The sequence below is a fragment of the Ammospiza nelsoni genome, chromosome 8 (assembly GCF_027579445.1).
Source record: "Ammospiza nelsoni isolate bAmmNel1 chromosome 8, bAmmNel1.pri, whole genome shotgun sequence".
NCBI classification, from domain to species: Eukaryota; Metazoa; Chordata; class Aves; order Passeriformes; family Passerellidae; genus Ammospiza; species Ammospiza nelsoni.
In genome coordinates this window covers 24,044,044-24,064,599 of record NC_080640.1, presented here as the reverse complement: position 1 = coordinate 24,064,599, position 20,556 = coordinate 24,044,044, and the positions used below count along the sequence as shown (strand labels likewise).

The 20,556-nt window shown below is 40.7% G+C and overlaps 1 protein-coding gene across 1 annotated transcript in view; it reads left to right on the top strand.

Annotated features, from left to right (window-relative positions):
- The window catches only part of ZCCHC24 (zinc finger CCHC-type containing 24), a 107,485-nt gene that overhangs the window by 70,618 nt on the left and 16,311 nt on the right, over window positions 1–20,556 (top strand). The gene's annotated exons all lie outside the window — the stretch shown is intronic.

Sequence of the window (20,556 nt, the reverse complement as noted above, 5' to 3'; positions counted from 1 at the left end):
GCTCAAGTGCAGTCCTGTGTACCTGACTGTGATGCCTGCAGCTCCTAGGAAGCTGAAGGCATCCAAGTATAGTGCAGCATGCATCTCCAGCAACTCAGGAGTCAGCTTGTGTTCTGTAGCGTTCCACAGAACAGAACTACAGGCTGAATCACATGCTGTAATCCTGCAGAACAAGCAGTACCAAGTTCATGAGATATTCTAAACAGCTCTGATGATCTGGTCCACAAAATCCTCATCTTCAAGTTGTTTCATTAACTGGGCCATGTTATCTGAGGGTACCCACCTATTAGTATCATCAAGAATTTGATGAGCACTTGTCACCACAGGGCAAAAACCTTTTCAATGGAAAGTTTCCTTTATATTTAGGAACAAGGGCAACTCAGGAACTGAGGATTCCCACAAGCCTCAAGTACACTGTGTTCTCATTTTAAGCTTATGTTCAAGTAAACATGTACTGCAATATATATGTTTACAATATATTTAAAAAACTAGAAGTCTTATTTAGAACAAGATTTCCCCTGCATTAAAGGAAAGGGAGAGAGATGAAGTGCTTTGGTCTTTAAGCTGATTATACTGGAAAAACAAACTTTATGGGATACTTTCTTCCATCTTTCTGTGAATCTAAAGGATGCATATCTTATTGCCAGCTTTGAATCTGCACAGCATGCAGAACACTTCAGCTCTTGTGATCTCTTTCAATGTATTAAGCAGCATGTTTGAAATTAGTTAATGTTTGTCTGTGGTTGCTCTCTACTTAAGGGAACCTCTTTTTCCACCAGTCAAGAGCATTTTTATTTCCAGTCAAGTGTGGAAAAGCAAATGCAATTCTGATGTTGTGCAAGAGATAAAATGGCAAATTTCAAGTTCCCAGAAAGCTGTTAGAAGTAAAACTAAAAACATCATCTATGCTATTTTTTTGGTTTGAAATACAGAAAAGCATGAGCCAACCTGCAATATTGTTCCATCTCTTGCAGTTTCTACACTCTGTTGTGATCTCCTGCTCATTTTTAAATGGAACTGGTAAATCTTTAATTGAAAACAGTTTACTAGTGCAATTTTGTGTTTAAAAATAATTTGGAAGTTGTATACAGTCAGATTTCTGTGACTTTTTTCATTAATTGCTACAGCTTGTGCATCTGTTTCTACAATAGATTTTAATAAATAGGTCCATAAGCCGCATTTCCTGCAACTCCTTACAGTACAATCCTACATATCACCACTTCTGACAGATCACAGACTATAAAGTTATATTTCTGCCTCATGGGGCTGAGTTATTACTAACCACTGAGCTCCACAGAGATGAGTCTGTTTATCATAATGTGACAAAAAAGAGCAAGCAGTCAGCGTGGAGAAGAGTGCTGAGGAGGGAGAGGTGTAACTGGAAAGAAAGCTTCATTTGTAGATGACAGAGCACTGCTTTTCTACAGAGATGAATAACTTGGAGGAGATTTTACACATCCTGTTTTTCCTCCACTGTTGAAGTTTTTAAACATTAACACTGATCCTAAAAGAAATAAAGAAGAAAAGAAGAAAATAATACAGAAGAGCATGAAAGTTACAGCTGAAAATAAAAAGCCATGAAAATAGAGAATTCTGTTAATTAACTACCAGTGAATTCAGACTCTATGATGGTCATTTCATCTCAGTCTCCTGTGTTCAGAAAGACAACTGACTTCAGGCTGCTGATCATCAAGAAGGATGTTCATGTAGACAAGGCTGGAAGAACTGATTGTATTGCTCACACCATTTCTGCTGAGGGGAAACAGAGCACCAAAGTCATACGTGCCCTCAGCACTAGTCAGCATTTCAGAAGCTGATTCGCATTCAGATGTAATACACAAACTTTTTACTTCCATTTAACTCACCAAATTTCCAACCATCTACAAGTGTGGTGTCTATTTTGTGACATCAGCTCTGCAACACAAGGTTTCAGAATATCCTTTTCAAAATGTGCTGCTGCACACTGAAATTCCTATTAGGAAGGGACCAAAAGCACATTTTATGTAATATGGGAGGAAATGGCATTCAGTTTGCTGCTTCTGTAGTCAGGTACCACAGCATACTGGGATTTTGGCTCTAGGTTTAGACAGTGTCACCTGGTAATTCTGGTTCAGCTAACACCTGAGCTTGTTTGTTTTCTAGTACCTGTTTACATGACTGAGCACTTGGCTTAGGGAAAGCAAATGTGCAGACAGTAGAGATGTTGCAAAGGCAAGTTCATTTTCACACTGCTCAGCATGGTCACAGGCCCTTTCCTCCTACTCTAAATCTTTCTGTGGTAGTACACCATTAGTCCAGGAATGTCAAGCCAGCCACAGGACATCAGTATGCCTTGGGTTCTTACTTTGTTCTGCAAACTCTACCTTGTTTTCAGTCTGAGGGGCTGTTTGGCTCTGTCCATTAAAGGGAATGAAAATATCCTTTGCTTGTGGGGCTGTTAGTCTCTATCTGAATAGTCTGAAGAGAATTGCCATATTCAAATTAGTGCAAAACTCAGTGCTCTAAGGCTTTTATTTATTTATTGCAGCAAACAGGTTTGTGAATAGTCTCTATCTCTTCAACAAAATAAAAGTTCTCCATTATTTATATGCCCTTTTACTGGCAAGATTCAACTTTTTCCTTTTGTCCTTCCTATTTACTAGTGCAAATACTAAAACAACCTGCTCCCAGCTGTTGGAAGCCCCACGCTGTCCCTTTCCCCCTGCCATGACAGAACAGCTGTTATTGTGCACAACACAGGCACTGCAGGATCAAATCCAGGCAATCTTGATCACTGCTTTTCTAGGGAGAAGTTTTGAACTGTAGTTTGAAAAATTCACTGCTGAGCAGGAGCCTCATGTGCAATTTTACTTCTGTTCTTTGTTCATCCATAATGCTGGTTAACAGAAGAGGCATTACATGTTTTCTCTTGTAATATAATCTACTTTTAGCTGAATTAATTGCTTGAAAGAGGGAAATGCAAATCCTAAACTGGCCCCACACACTTCAGCAGACTATTGCTAAGTTGTGGTTGAAAGCAATTTCTTCTGCAAGTTTACAAACCTGACTTTGCTGTAACAGTGCTGCCTTACATTTTCAGCATAGCTCTCCACATGCAGTGTTAAATGTATGCTTGAACAGAGTCCCAAAACAGCTTCCAGAGAATACAGACAGCAAGAATGTTTTCCAAAGCAACATCCTAAGCAAAAATCTGCAAGTTATGGTTGTGTTAGCCGGGGCAGACCACCCAGCTTTTATGAGATCACTTGGGGACTGCCACGGCCCACAGCAGTCACCTGAGCAGAAGCTGCAGCGCGAGCTCCTGCCTGGCTGCCCGCGGGACAGCAGCACCCAGCAAGCAGGGCCTCTCTCTGCTCCCCAGGGCACATGGGGGCATATCCAGGAACAGGTCAGGACCTACAGTCCAGGCAGACAGATAGCTGCAAGTTACCCCAGTGACAGATGTGTACCTAACAGCAGCACCCTAATCTTGTGTCCCCCACACTACCCTTCTGCACCAAGCCAGCCCTGGGGAGCCCTTCTGCCTGCACAGCAGTGCTGCCCACTGCCAGTGCAGCCTGCAGAAATCACACTTGTAAAATCTGAACTAATAACTTTAAATAGCTCTCCTCCCTGGTTACAAAAGTGCTGGTAAATGCAGATCCACCTACACCCCGAGATGGCTGCAAATAGCTGCAACTTTTCTACTAACAGGTATGAATACTGACATTGGAAATGCTCCAGTTGTTTGCAGGCACTGTGAAACAAAGCAGCTCAGTTTAAAAGCAGAGTTCAAAGGCAGAAAAGATTTTTGCAGCTGTTGTTCTGCCCTGGAATTTGTTGTGCATATGTCCTTTTTGGGAACATTTCTTTGTTTCACGGTGCCTTCAAAAATATACTGTCATCACAACCTTCTTGCCAAGTACCACTCAAGCTGGTTATTCACTGCTGCCCTTTTCCCAAGTCAAACCATGCATTTCTAGAACATTTCTCACACTGACAGGGAGCAACATGCTCTGTCTCAGGCCAACCTGTGAGGTAAATCAGCTGACCTTCATTTCCTCTAAGTGAAGCAATGAAACAGCAGTCTCATAAGAGAACTGAAAGATAGTCCCTGTGTGGTTACAGTTTTTTGATATCAGGAGCTTTTTTTAACACCTCTGGTTGGACAGATTTACTCATAACAGATCATTTAACTGGCACAAACTGCAAGATGTCATAGAGAGAAATTATTTGGGAGGTAATCCCAATTTAGAGACTCAAATTTTTAAAATAAAACATTTAGGTAAGTGCTTTTGTATTTCCCTACCTACCCCTACTTACAGGAAATAGCTACATGTTTAAAGCTTTAATATAAAATAGCACTGTGATGAATAATTTGATAAAGCCTGAGGAAAACAACAAAAGGACAGGATAGGCATAGTAAAAAATGAGCTCCATTCCAGTTCACATGCATCTACCCTGATATTTTCAACCAGCTACTAGACCATGAACCTAAACTGAATAACACTGTATGATCAGTGATGGCAAATAAATAAATTCTGGAGGCTGTTCTTAAAGTTTTTCTCAGAAGTACTAGTATGCTTAAGTTTACTAATGTCACAGGATACAACACAACAAATTTTTTGCGATTTCACAAATAAAAAAAAAGCAGAGCATTGAAACAACATCTCAACTACCATTTTAACTTTAAAAAATGTAGTCCCACTCCCCTTCTAGAGAAGATGACTATTTTGATTTGAAATACTTTAAGAATATTTTAAAAAATAGTGAAAGTGCAGGAAACAATGTTGACTTGGAGAAGCTGCTGAGATAGCACAGATATGAATTTCTGACTGCTGGGCACATCTGTGTCTGCAGGTTTATTTGGTATTAACACTAAACTTCCTTGCTACACTGCAAATTACAGTGAATGTGTAATTCTATGCTGTTTTCTTATAGCCCTCTCCTTCATAGCTTCTCCTGTTATGTTTTTATTTTAGTTCACTGTGTCTGTTCACTGCAGGTTATGTTTAATAAATATTAATTTTATAGACTTTAAATTGTCTGTCCACACACTCTGAAGAGTTCTTTTTACCCATTCTTGACATATTTCTAAGCAGACATGTGTCTGTTCCACTGTTTTATACCTGGTGGGGAATAAAGAACAAGCAAGGTAAGGGATTTTTAAATACTCCTTAACTGATGTTAAAAGCATGACTTTAGTTTATACTCTTTAAACTCAAGTCCCAAGAGATGATTTAGGAATAAGGCACTTATCCACAGATAGAGAAATTCCTTTTATACTGCTTATTCAGATAAAAAGAAGAAGAATGAGGAGGCTCTTCCTGTTTATATCCCAATTTCATGTGCAGAACCACATGCTTAAAAAGAAATGGGTGGTGGGCAGTCTCTAAAGTAATTTCTTGCACATATTTCACTGATTGCATCCTGGCAGCACAGAATGTGCTGCCCACAGCCCTGTCCAACAGCTGTAGCATCTTGTTGTACAACCTAAGCACCCCCACAACCATCAGAAGGGATTAACAGTGACATGCTTGACATCTATTTCTTCCTTTTATTTTCAAGGAGTAATTGGAATGCCTTAGAACACAATTCCTCCTCCAAGCTGGCTTGTCTACTCCAACATTTAGGAAAGGATCACCTGAGGCACTATCCTACTGTCCCAATCTCTCTGTCCATGTCCATTAGCTATCAATATTTAGTATGGAGCTTTACAGATGAGTCCTCTAGCAACATTATATCCAAGTGAACTGTAACATTCACCATTATAAGGGAAATTACCTATATTTGCTGAGTGAATTGTATGCCTCATGCTAAATATACATAACACATACTCTTGTTTCTGTTTACCCATGGAAGTTAAATGCCTAATAATTATTCTTCTCTTTCTGTGTCCTTTTCCTATTGCTGCTGTCATTAACTCCACATTTAAAGTAATTATGTATTATGATGAAATTGTTTCAGTCTCTCAAAACTCAATTCAAACCTCATTGTCTTTCCTAATACCTCACATATTGGAAGCTATTTGGTAGCTTTTCTTCCTGAAGACCAACTGAGTGTACCCCAGAACTTTGACACAGATTTATTACTGTGAAGAGGTAGCAAAAGGCAAAGCACAGGCTGGAAGTGGTCTCCACCCCAAAGGTGCATTTCCATACCAGCAGGTGTACCGTATAATTTTAGAGTGCTCTGTAACGGGAACAAGTGGGAAATAGCCCAGGACATGTTTTTAATGGCCGACAAAATTAGTTTAACTTTTCACTAAAACACAGCAACTTCTTCAGTGAGGTATGTTTTAACAGTCTCATTAGAGGACAATTTAAAATAGAAAACTAAGATTGCCTGAAATCAAGCCTTCCAAGACCTGCACTGCAGCTGTCTGCATAACAAAAATACTCCAGGGTTAATAACCTCTGTTCATCGCCCCAAGTACAGAGAGTTTTAAGTGAGCTCAGTTCTTGTGTTCAGATAGTGGGTAATATGATATTTACAAAACCTGTGGATCTGTTTTCAATAAAGTGGAATATTCTTGGTTACATCATGCTGTCCTGAGCCATGTACTTTAACTCAACAGCAAGGGCAAGAGGAACCAATGCTGTTTGTGAGGAGTCTGCTGTCTCATTGAGCAAACTGTCTAAAGGGCTCTATCTCTAACCTTGGTTGTTGTTGATGTACTTGTCACCAGTGGAAATGTCTACTGTCCCTCAGCATACTTCAGGGTTTACTAGGATATCTAAGGAAGAGCAGGCTTCCCCTTCTTTGTATTGCTGCCTCTCACTGGCACCTTTTGGAAAGCTCAAGCTGTCCCCTAGGGCTGGCAAGAACCTTTTAATTCTAAGTGTTGCACAGGAGACAAAAGTATCTGATATGAAAATAGCTGCATCTATGTGTAAAGTGTGAAGAGAAATCCATTTCTTGTAGGTTTAATTTTGTCCAAGAGTGAACAGAGCTGAGCAGAGTAGATTGTAAAATTGCTAAAGATGGCACTGCCCCAGAAGAAAGGCCATTTGTTGCAAGTCAGCTGTCCTAAAAACTAAACCTGAACTTGCCCCACAACCCCAGCTGAAGACGTGGTCAACACAAGCCAGCCCTTTCTCCAGTTCTGCCAGACCTGAAGACAAACAGCAGCTCCTGTAGAGTTCAAAGTTTGACAGAAGCCCATTTTCTGTCCCCTCCAAGGGCTTTTCCTGGGGCCCTGTGCCTGTCTCCTGTTCCATGAATGCTTTCTTTGTACCCACCAAGTTGACAAATGCCAGCACTGCAGAATAAGGATGACATTTCTGCTGTGGCATTAGGGCTGAGAAAGGGGATTATTCCGGGCAGTCGGGGCCAGGATGCAGCGCACGAGGGAGGCTGCGCGACGCTGCTGTTTGTGCCGTGACAAGGAGGCCCTTGAAGGCCGCGCCGAGGCCGAACACAGGAGCTGTGTGTGGGGAGACGTGCGCGCACAGCCGGGCCACTGTCCCCGCCGAGTCCCCGGCCTGGTGGCACACCTGGGGCAGCTTCCTCCTCCCCAGCCCTCCTCATTATGCCCCAGTGAGCCAGTGCACAAAGAGCCAGCTGCGCCGGGGCCGCCGGAAACCAGGAGCAGCCACCTCTTTTGTTGCCTTTCCAAAATCAAGGGTTTGCTTTGAGCCTGAGGAGGACAATGAGCCTCTCACCAGGCACACACTGAACTGCACATCCCCCCAAAACACAAAATTAACTGGTCCTTGGGAAGACTGAAAAAAAATAAATCAAGGGGCTAGAAGACTTTTGCTGTTGCGCCAATCTCCTCACAAGAGTCTGAATCCACAGCTTAGGAGAAGAGCACCCCCTTAAACAATACTCCTTGGTTCAGAAAAATAACATTCAGAGACCTTATTATACATCAGGTGTTGCTGACTTGTTTTTGTTCATGTTCTAGTTTATCACTCCTTCTTGATTTTTTTTTTCTTAAATCAGTAATACTACTGAAGCTGTCCAGTGTGAGATTATCCAACATAACAGAGAGGAGTACCTTAATATGAAAAACAAAATCAAGGACTCCTGATAAGGTTTTCTCAATGGTTTAAATTTTTTTCCCCCCCTTCAAGATCAAGGCAAATTCACTTGTAATACATCCCTGGAAGCACAGCAGGCATGAATCTATCCTTAGACTAGCATCTGTGAGTTGAAAGAGTATCAGGATGAAACAGGAAAGTGGAAGCAGTAGCAAAAGGCATAAAGAACTGCACATCTCCCTTCCCCAAATCTTCATCCAACCTCTCCAATCATCCTCTGCAGCAAACAGCATGACAAGCATTTAACACCAGATGCTTCTTGCACAACACCTTTTTAAAAATGAATAGTTTCTTAGCAAACAACAGTGAGACAGCACTGTAAAGATACTTTCCTGTGGGCTATTCACTGTGTCAAGAAGAGTGCCTTAGATTTAAGAAATACTGAAGATGGCCTTGGTCACAAATGTGTTCCCATGCCATGCCTTCTGTGCCCTACAGCCCTTTGGTGGATCCTCTGGTCCCATGAGATTTCAATTAGAACTTGTGTTCTTCCTTTCTATTGTTTAATAATGAGCTTTTCACTTCACTGGCCTGTGGATATTGAAACTATCTGCTATAAAAGTACAAAAGTGGGATCAGATATTTTGAACAGGCTGATGAATTTCTAAAATAGAGCTAGAACCTCAGGAAAAAACTGTTCCTAGTCATGTAGAGTAGTTGAACAGCTGTCCTTCCCATGTGCTTTGTGGTGCACTGGGTTATTCACTAGTAAAAGAGATACCTAACTTGGTAGTGGGGTCTGATGCTGGCTTGTTTTTTCCTGAAAAATTTCTTCCTATGGGTAGAAAGATTTACTGTGTAAGGCATGTTCATAAGCCAGTTCATGTTGAAAAACATGGAACTACCAGTTGGCCTCAGGCCACTCTCCTGTTTTGGTTCAGCTGCTAGCAACAGGTCTGGGTACTGCCAACATAATATGCTCCAAGCTGTCCAGTTTGAGATTATGGTGAAGTGTGTCCTATGGTGACAGCTACTGCTGTATACACAGGCAACAAAGTGTTGCCTTTCAGGAAGTGAGACTTTAGGCATCCATGATAAGGAAATGCTGTGAGTGTCTTTGACAATAAAGTCTAAAACGTAGGAAGTGCCATTGGTGCCACTGGACAAACATATTGTGAAGATTGCAAATGGTTGATTAATTTTGCTTTTTGAAGAAGGACCAGGCAAAGCAGTAATAAAAAAAAATCTGGAATAGAAATGGCATCTACTTGCATGAAAGGAAATGGTGCTTACAGCTCACTTGTTTAGATAGTTCCCATTCTGTTTCAGTTTTCTTACTATATTCTGGTCAAAACCAAAATGTGTAACAGCAATGACTATCTTATACAGAATGGGCCTAAAACACCACTGTTCAAAAGACAGACTTATAGTACAGGCAGGCAGCCTGATGAGTCAGATATGAGTTTCCTATTTCAACACAGAAAAGATTTTATTTCTCTCAAAAACTCACACAACATCCATGGCCTGAGTTAACCTATGACCTTTTTGTTTCCCAGGAAGTTTCAGATAAACATCCTTATGGCTTATTTTTTGACTGAATAGAACAACAAAATCATTAGTTATGAAAAGACGAAGTGTCAGTTAAATAAAAGAAGGCAAAATCTGAACAGTTGAAAAGCCTATAAATTTTATTCCCTATTGTTGTGTAACAGCCACCTCCTAGACACCACTCTCCCTGTTCCTTCTAGCAAGAACTCTGATGTGAGAAGTGCTTTTCACCCAACACTACCAATGTTGTTCTCTTACCCTTCACATGCCTGTTAGTATTCTCAGTCTGCTTACTGGTTTCACTCCCTCCTTCCTCACCTTCAAGGTACTACATATTTTCTGCATGTGATTAAGAAAGGCATTACAGAGGGAACCAGTTTGCTTCAGCTTGTTTTCATGAGAATTTCAGTGAAATCCTCCAAGATCTTAAAACACTACATGGGTCAACTAGAAGTATGGTTGTGTATGCCCATGAGCTTTCACTGCAATCCCATGGCTGTATTTAAAACACTGGGACTTTCTGATGCACTTCACAGTTAAGATGTTAAAAGCTTGCTCTTCCACAGCAGGGAGAACAAGCCTACTGTAGAAGAAAGCTGTCTGGGGGTTCCTGTACATGCTGGCCAGAACAAGCAAGAAGCACTCAAGCAGTGTCATACGCATGAACCAAGTCAGGTAGCTGGGATTTGGTGGCTCTTGAAGTAGATGAACAAACACATGGCTGCTCTGGGCAGAAAGGGTGGGTTTCTGAGACTTTCTTCTATTCAATATACTCATGTATGGCCTGGCACAGTATTTCTAGAGGAAAGAATACTAGGACAGAAAAAAAGTCCCCTTCACATTTATGCAGTGTACATATCAGCATCTGAAATCATGTTTCATTTTTGGGCTATGCATAGCATGTCTTTTTCCAGGCTCAGAAAGAATGCTGTAATTTAAAGCAGGCTGACTCAACTGGTGTTTTTGTGTGTCATCTCATAGGCAGCATGGCAGGGGGGAAGGAAGGTGGAGGGAAGGAGGCTGAGGTGGAGAAAAGGAAGGTGGTTGCTCATCTGGTCTTTATTTCCTTTCCCTGTTTCTTAATAGTTCAAGCAAAGGGTTCATTCCAGCCAGAAGCAATGACACTCCTGCTGTGTATTTCATCTTGGAGGAGGACAGGCCACAGCTTGCCCTGTGTGCTGGTGTCCTGGGAGCCTGCACCACTGTGCTGCTGTGGGGTGGGGCAGGTTGCAGAGGCAGGTGGTCCTTATGCTGCATTTGTAACAGGGGAGAAGCTTTCTGAGAGGGCCCAAGCTTCATCTTTTGCATAAACAATTTCTTAGGAAACCCTTACAACTCTGTAGGTACTTGTCTTACCTTATGTTGCTTGTTTTTTTAAAATAATGTATCAATCGAGATACCACAAGCAGATAATGGAAAATTACAGTTCTCACTGCTTTAACCAGTCAGGTTGTAGAGAAAACAAAGTGAACAAAAACATCCAAAAGCAGAGACTTGATAAAAAATGGCTCAAAGGGGTGAGGCCAGCGTTACCAGTGACATGCCTGTAGTAGTCCTTGTTCAAACAAGAGTCATGCATACTGCTCACTTTTGTAGTAACAAATGCTGATTAAATTCTCAGAATGTGAGGTACACTAGCACTGCCCATACTCCAGATGAAAATTCAGACATGAAGAGATCAAGTAACTTGGGCACAAACCAACAGAAAGATCCTGTAGTCAAGCCAGGAATGAAACCCTGGGCTTGCAGAGGCCCAGTCCTGTGCCTTAACCACAAGATCACATTACTCTCATGATTCTGCACTCTCCTGCTGGAATTTTCTTACTCTAGTTGTACCTATTCTCATGCAGTGTGTGGGATATGCCATGAGCCAGATCTTGAAGCCTTAAGGATTTAGTGCGTAGTTGAAAGAGATCCTGTCCCTTTCAGAACAGAAGGAAGGAAGAAGGCTGAGTTCTCCTAGAAACATCCTTTCCCCTGAAAGTTGCCCTTATCATCTTGACAATATTTCCTTTCCTTTCCAAGAGTTGTTTTGAAGAGATAAAACCTTTACATGAGCAAAAGCATTTATAATTCAGGCTAAAAGAAATCCAGCAGTATAATAATTCATACACATATGAATGGAACAAAAAAAAGTGTGCTGGTCTAGAGGGTGCAACAAGCAACATTAAAAAAATCAGAGCAAAATAAGCCATTTCCTCAGTAGTAAGTTGCTGAGGCTGCATTTCATACTGCATTGAATTAAAATATTCTCTGCTTTGCCACCTCCTTCTCCTCCCCACCTCCCAGTGCAATTCTTTCCCCTGCACACCCTTTGCCCAGCCTGTAGAGTACAAGGCACTCATCCTTTGGTCACTGTCAGCTGAGGACAATGACTATGCAGGAAACTGCATATAAACTGCACATAGTTCTTAATTTTTTTAAATTAATTAAGTAATAAAATTTCTTCAGTAATAATATTAAAGCATCTCTTGTATGAGTTTAAACTTGTGGGCTATAAACTGTGAGTATGGGAATGACAATATTTCGGTGTGATGCAGTCTCATTTAAAAACTAAGCAAGAAATTAATGCTATTTTTAGATACATGAACATCAAAGGTACTAATTGGAATAAAATTCTTATTCATTGTAATATCCTTGTTAGCATCATCCAAGTCCTAAAACTACTACACCTCCAATAAAGAAGTACCTTAATATAAAGCAATTATCTCCCCTGACATCCTAGGACATCAACACACTGTGTTTCTAAAGAACAAGTGAAAGCAGCAGATTCCCAGGTTGACATTTCTTCTTAGCATCACTGATACATTCAAGTCCCTTCCCAAGTACTTTCAGCATGCCTAGCACAGCAGATATTTGGCTTGTAGGAAAGCCACAACAGGTCTAGATTTACAAAAGGATAAAGGCACCAAAAGCTATGGCTTGTCATACAGCAGGATTTTACAGTGCCACTCAAGCAGCAGAGAAACCTCTCACCTCTCAACATCTACAGAGCTCTTGAATACAGGTGTTTTCTCTACTCCCCTCTGTAAATTGACACCAAAGTTATATCAAGCTGCACCCAGTATAAGATTAAGGTACAGGAGTTCATGAAGAGCAAGTACTAAATGTTTTGGAAATTGCCATGTGTGCAATTTAATTTCCAGTGTATCTTTCAAACAGTTCTAATAGTAAGGACAAGACTATTATTTTGCATATACTTGGAGGAGAGAAAAGCCTCAGATTCTCAGCTGTAGCACACAAAAAAAAGCAATATAAACTCTATGGTCACCCCATGAATTGGAAAATTAATTCTCTGATCCAAATACACTTGAAAATATGCTTTGACCAAATAGGAGTGTACCCAGTCTAGCCTGGACATTTCTATGTCCATGTCTGGACCCTAGCCCTCCCATGAAGCTTCTTTACCTGGACACTTAATAAGGACAGAAAAACCATCATAGAATCAACTGGAGATCTGCAGCTTTATCTCATTATCATAATTTAAGCCACATCTTTTCTTCAGGTAGAAACTTTGCATAAACATATCTCAGAACAGCAATGAAGCAGAAAGCAACTTCCAAGTTGTTGAATTTGGCTCCAAAAACACCTGCTACTCAGTTAGATTTGGAATAGAATTGCCTTCAGTGACATCTATCTGCCTTCCCACCTGTTCTGAACAGTCTCATGACCTGTGGGGAGGCAGGGGGTCTATCAGAACTACTCCACTGCTTTGTAAAGGACAGATCACAATCCTTAGACCTGTCAGTTTCTCACTAGATCAGTGCCCCAGCTGTGCCACATTAGCCCTAGGAGAATTGTGAAATCCACATGAAGGCATCTGAGGTGAACCAGTTAAACAAGTCCAAAAATATGAGTCTTGACCTCAGCCTGGAAGAGGTAATGCTTGATTATAGCAAGGGTTTGACTTTCCCTTCTCCAAAACTCTGATTCCAACTACTAAATAAATATGAACATATTAAATATAGTGTGCCACCAGAGGGGGAGGGAGAGGAGGAGAGTATTGCTATTGTATGTTCTAAGCAACGGATGAAGAGGAACAAAAGAGTCCAAACATCAGGAAACTATTAAAATGAATACATTCCTAGTTTCTTCATAATTAATTCAGCATGTCCAATTTTGTATCAGAGAAGGGAAAGGAAAGATTTCGACCACTTCCTTTTATCTCAAGCTGTTTGGAAGAATATGATCTCGTAATGCTGAAAAGAAGTGCCTGACTGCATCCCAGCAGGCGAGTATAATTTTAACTCTTCCATATGCCTAATTTGATATGCAAATCCCTATTTTCTGTAAGTCATACAGTTCTTAAATTATACAGCAAAGACCCAGGTTTGCTTAGGCACACTCCATTCCCACTTTTTCTAGCCCCACCCCCTTTTTTACTTTGTACTGCATTAACCATTACCTTGAAAACAGTTTTCACTATGCAATTTCCTAAGCAAATTTTTTTTCAGTTTGCTTGCTTTGTTGCCCAATTTAATACTTAGTTCAGATTTTAATGGTTACCTTCACATGCATAAGGACCTATTCTTAAAACTTTAGGTTTTGGGTTTGACAGAGTTATGCAATACTTTCAAAAGAAGATTCACTGGGCAGCTATTTATATGCCCAAGTAATTTCACTGTTTTCAGGGTCCTACAGGAACAAGCATATTAAAGCTGTGTTTGGCCACAAGGATAGATAGCCCATGTGGGAGCTCTTTCATGGTCATTCAACAAACAAAGAGTAGCATGTGCAGGTAAAATAAATCCTGGAAATACAGTCAACCAAGATAATTATTTGAAGTTTTCCTTAACAAAAGATTTGGGTACGGTTGGCAGAGTTCTGTGGCTCTGAAAATCTACCAAACGCATTGAATGTTTGATGCCTGCCTGTTGCCCTGTATATGACACATGATATACTAAATATATAAGCATACCTGGAAAATTCATGTGAACCTTCAGGAAATGCAGAAGTATATCTGAGATTATGTAGACTTGTAAATGCAAGGGGAGTTTACCCTTCTATTAAGGCTCCACTATAGGGACAATAGGTTTCTATGCAATACAGTGTGCACTCAAATGTTCTTCTATGAAAAGGATTGACTGAAAGAATTTGAGTGCTATTTGCTTGTTTTTTTCATAATAGCACTTATGTAAGTGAGATGAAGGTCAAGGTTCCATTATGCTACACAAGCTACATTACCATAGGTAGCCCAAAGAGATTTATTCAATGCCACAAGAACTGCAGAAGTAGCAGGAAACAGCAAAAGAATCTTTCCCCAGTGCAGATGAAGAGCTGAGATACAATCTGAACACAGAGAGAAAATCTAAGGCTCTATACTCAATCCAGGTGCTGGAAGTCCAACACCTGTCCCATCACCATGTTACCATTCTACCAAATACTTTTGTCTTCTACTGTTTGCTTGCATCAATATGTCTTTTTAATCTGGACAGAGGCCTGTGAAAGCAGCATGCTATTCATGAACAGATTTGTTTACTCAGACTGGATGGTACTGAGTGTTTACATGTTTCCTATATCTATATTAGCTGTGGAATGATGAATAGGACTGGCAAAGAAAACCCATACTATCAACCTCTCTGTTGGGTAATTGACACATCAGATAATTGCAGAATTGCCAATTAGCAACTATTCAGCTTCAAACTAACTTAGCATAGTAATGACATCATATCTTTCCTCCTGACAGCATGGCTAGGACTCTGAAAAATCTGTGAAACCAGATATTGATTTAACTGTTGGAATATTTGCCAAGCCAGATTCTTGGATTTCTAGACTATGATCAACATGTCCATGACAACTATGCCTATTGATTTAATCATCACCAGAAACTATATATGTGTTCTTAGTAACAAACTGCTAGACCTTTCTCTTGGTTTACCTTTGTGGAAACTAGATCAAAATCACAGTCAACATACACCACACTATTGACAAAACTGGTTTTTCAAAGTAACCAAGAAGTACATACTCAAGACTACATTGGGTTCTCTCATATAAAAATTAACCTGTAAAATTTCATTGACACAGCTTAATCAATATGCTTTTAAATCCTCCCAAAAATTAGGACTTGGGGAGTGAAAATGTTTGGAACAGCAGAAATAGGGTGTTTCTTCAAGAAAAATAAAAAACAATGCTGGTTTGTACTGCACACTGCACAAATTTGCATGGTTTCTTTAAAATTCTGCTCCTGGGAAATTGAGTAAAGTACACTTTACCTGACTGTAACAGCTTCATTATTTGGGACCTCAGTGGCACATCTGTGACAAAAGGTTTCAGATCAGCAACAACCAATGAGCTTCAACTCAACTCAATTAAATGTCAGTTTCTGTGGATGCAGAGATGGGAAAACCATACAGTAGACTCCCCAGTCAGAGGCTGAAGTAGCCCTAAGCCATGCCACAGAGAAGTCACCTAAGAAAATCCCAGTCCAATAAAACACATACTGGCCTCCTCTTTTAAGCTACACAAACAAGCTTAAGTTTTCTTTACTTTTCAGCCATGTCTTGCTCAGATATAATTTTATCTATCATAAATCTTTAATTTGAAATATCCAATACAACTAGAAGTTCCATAATTCCTATTGTTCAGCAAAACACATAGAATTTTCTATTTAAATAGTAATGCTGTAGTGAAGAGCCTTTCTGAGCATTATGCATTTTTTTTCCCTTAACAAACCTGTATCAAGACTTCTCATTATATCACTAATACACAAATTAAACTAAAGACAAAGCCGAAAAAGCATTAGTATTGTTTCTGTATCCCCTAGATGCTCTTTCTATATTGCATATACAAATTAAAGATGTAGTGCCTCTTGGTTTAAATCAATACCTCAGAAGTCTTCGGTGTCAGACATCAGCAGTGTCATTCCTCAACACATCACCTATCTGCCTCTGTATTCTGTTGACACTCAAGATTTAGAGAAGCACAAAAGTGAGGCAGGAAAAAGGGAAAAAAAAAGTTGACCAATCCAAAGATTCCCTTTTATGTGCCATTTCAGCATAAGTATGCAAGTGTGTCCTCATTCTTTACACAGCATGCACAGAGCTGAGACAGGTCAGAGCACTTCTGTGAATGTCCCAACACTCTGCAACTTGCTGCAGCCTCAGGACTGGAATGCCACAACACCCAGTACACTGTATCAGTCCTTATACTTTTAATTTTCTAATTGAACCTCTTGGGGATTCATTATCACCTCTTTATTGAAAGATATGATAGGCATGTACAGCAGTACACAATAACAGTAATAGGGCATTTTTAATGCCATCTCCCAGTTGTGCTGACTTTCAGTTGAGAGTGTTGGAGTGTTCACATTTCAAAACAGATCTCTGACCCTCTGACTCCCACAAACCACTCAGGAGCCAGTCAGTGCATCAAGCTGTTGTTTGCTGTTACCCTTTTCTGTTCATTTGATGAAGCATGCTTACAAGCAGACCCTCAGAGTTGTCCTGTGAAGGGGATCCGCCTACCAATGTTAGGCTGATTTCATCTTTTCCTGTGCTGTACAGAGCCCTTTCAGCTGTGTAAAACAAACTTGGGGGGAGATGAGGGGAAGAAAAGCATTCAATTGTGTCTCTGCATTTTCCTTTGAGGAAACTCAGTTTTTTATAATGAATCTAGTTTTAAGCAGGGCATGTTGGGGGAGGGGGGCATGTTTTGTTTTTGCTGACTCTGCAAACTGATACTTTGAGGGAATTGTTTAGGGAAAGCAGAGAGTCCTTTATTATGTACGTCATTGCCGAGTGATTTGGCAGATCCCTCAAGAGATGCATTCTCTGATAGGTTGACAGAGAGCTGGACTGGCCAGTTACCAGCAGAAAAGCTCAACTTAAACACTTTTAAAATCTTATGATGGCCAATTTGTGGTTTTGGCTCAAGAAAGAAAGAAGATGAAAAATAGAGACAGCTGGGTGTCAGTGAGGGATGGAATATTGAGGTAATTTTTGTTACTGTGCCACACAAAATTCACTGGCTTTGTACACTAGTTATTTCCAGCCAAGGCAAACACACACACACTGACTAGGTACACCTGCAAAGGTGATGGCAGTTGTGTCAGTGCTTGTCCAAATCAAAACATCATAAAACTCTCTAATACCTAGATCTTGACATTGAGACATACTTCATGCAATGTCTAGTTTCTGGTTCTCATAGCAAAATCTGTTTGGATTTGATCCTGTCCAGGATGCAGTAAATCCTTGAAACATCCAAATGCAGACACACCAAGTTTTTGCAGCCAAGGATTGAAACCAGGTCAAAGATTTACCTGGGCCTACAGGCAATGGGACAGTGTATTTTAATATGGTTACAACAAAATATTGTACCATTATGAAAAGGAGCATAACTTTCCAGATTAACTTTGCACATAAATAAATAAATAAATCTCTATCTGCAAACAGAGTAAGAAGAGAATGCTCAGTACAGGAATTGCAGGATCTAAACATCAACCAAAGCCTATTATTAACCACCATTCAAATGGAGCTGGAGGGGAGAGAGAATAGGAGAGTACTTTTACTGTAAAGATTTTTAGGTTAATATAAAACGACACAAAGTGTCTTCTTGGTCTCTTTTGGCATTTAGTTAGGAAAAAACCTCTGGTGAAAATAGTTCTTGCCCTCCAGCTGAACGAGCACTGAGATACCTCAGCTGCAGAGTGACCGGGTGCTCGAGCACCCTGTGGGCAGGGCTGGCTGCTTCTGTGCCAAGGAGCAGGCTGTTTCTTGGAAATGTTTATGCAATTCAGCTGTGCTCCTGCTGGAGCCAGACACTTTGAATTTAAAAAAAAAAAAAAAAAAAATCAAGAAAAAAAACAACCCAACAGCTACAAAAAACCCCCAACAACAAACAAACCAGAATACCCAGCCTCAGATCTCCCAGGCCATTAGTGTATCGCACTCAGATTTTGCCTTCTACCAAATGCTGTCAAATACCCATTTTGCTTGGTTCTGCAGGGTGGAGGGAGTTGGAGGCTTGCCTTCACTGCTGTCAGTGCTTCCTAATGATGTTTCCCACTAGAGAAAATGAGCTTGCTTGTTTGTAAGTCTAAATTCCCTGTGGGGCACAGCTTGGGAAACTGAAGATATAGGAAGAAAAATAATATCTATTAGGGAAACGTGTAAACATCCATAAAGCAGAATGGCAAAACACCTACAGAGATTGTTGTAACTTTGCCAACAAACTAATTAGAGTCACTGACTGAGGAGGGAGCTGTGACAGTCAAAAAGTTAAAATAAAAATAAATCAAAAGTTTAGTCTAGCAATTATAACAGGAAATAACCAACAGAGTCAGGCCTCCTACATTCTTTTCCTGGTTCTGCTGCTGATTTACCAAGAAAGTTGGAGAAGCCAGATTTTAGAAGCAGCTTTTAATCTGGATTGAAAGCCTCCATTTCTGATGCCTAGCTGTACACACAGAGGACTCCACAGATCATTATCTTCAGTGCTCCCTGTGCATTTGTGAGGGCAGAGTTTCAGGGCACTGGTGTCTCTGAAGTCACGTATGTGACCTGGACAAAGCCACAGTCACTGGCCCGCCCAAGTGGCCGTCTCTGAAAGTTTCCCATCTGGGAATTGTGGCTGGCACAGCACATTGCTGTGGGAGTCTGATGTTTAAATGATCTTTAGGACCGACATAACATATTGCTGTGGGAGTGTTATGTTCAAATACTCTTTGTAAACATTTACAAGACTTCCAAGATGCACTCTGTCTCCAAAGTCAGTGCTATTTCTTTTGGAAATAATGAACCCTATGAACTGCACATTTTCTGAAAGGAGCACTCCTTGGTAGGGGCACTGAGCTGCATTTTCAAGTCTGGCTGTAGGATGAGTTTACATAGAGGGGGACTTAATCAGAGAATCAAAAATAATATGTCTTCCATTCAATAACACCCCCCATCCCCCTCCATAGAAACTGCAAATAAAACAATCTGTGATGCCTCAGGAGGAGAGGGCAGGTCTCTAAAACACAGGAGCTCTCTGGACACAGGGTTTCTGTTCAATTCCATAAGAATTTCTAAATGAAGAGAGCAAGTGGCTGCTTCTTATACTGAGTTGTGCTATGAGCTCCTCAGAGGCAGAACCAAATTAAGTACCCAGAATAAGGATGTCTCCATAAATTGACATTTTCCTGCACTACATATTCAGTTGCAATCTCTCATTCTTATCAAAGGACACCATGGGTCAGAGAGCTACACCCTGAGTGCCTGCCAGCACTCACTTAGTTCTGGAAGTCTGAATGTTTCTCACTATATCAATGCACTATTTTTTCCTCTGTGCTATACTCCTGTAAATATGTGTGTCCTGGTCAGCTTTATCTTTGTTGTCAGCCAGAATATTTAGAGTGGCTTGTCAGAAGCAAATTACTATAGAAGTTTGCCTTTTTGTAATGGAGGTTGCTACTGATACAATCTTCTAAAGAATATTGCTATGCTGAGGAGTAAGCAGAAAAAACCCCAGAGAATGCTGTTTACTGACACTGCAGGAAGAAAAAAAGGGCTAGAGTAGGTTTGGTGTCCCCAGCTCTTCCACCCACAGCATGCGGGGGAGAGCGCACTCAATGTTCCTTTCCCTTCTTGCTCCCACATGCGGCCCAGGAGGTAACACAGTGTTCATCATCTCCATCAGCCACTGGAGCCCGAGCCTCAGAGCTCCTGCCAAGCTCAGGTCTTCTGCCAACCACCTGCTTGTGCAACCCGTGTTTTCACATAGAAAGCAATTTGGACCTACACACTGAGAAATCGTACAAACTCCCAAAACAAAAACAAATGCCTTCCCAGCATGATGGCTCATTTCACTTTTGTAAACTTTATCTGGAAGCCTTAAAAAAGAAAAGCTGCTTAGGCCTGACATGGAAGTAAGTGACAAAGAACCCTTTGCTAGGTGATCATAGTGCACTGCCACTATACAGGCAAAGTATCTCCCTCTAGGCAGCAACAAACTAAACACAGTGACATGGACAGTGTTTCCACACCTGCTAGGGACTCTGGGAAAACATCATCTTTACAGCTATCCTAGCACAGCTGGATGCAACACCCTCATCTTCACATACCGCACC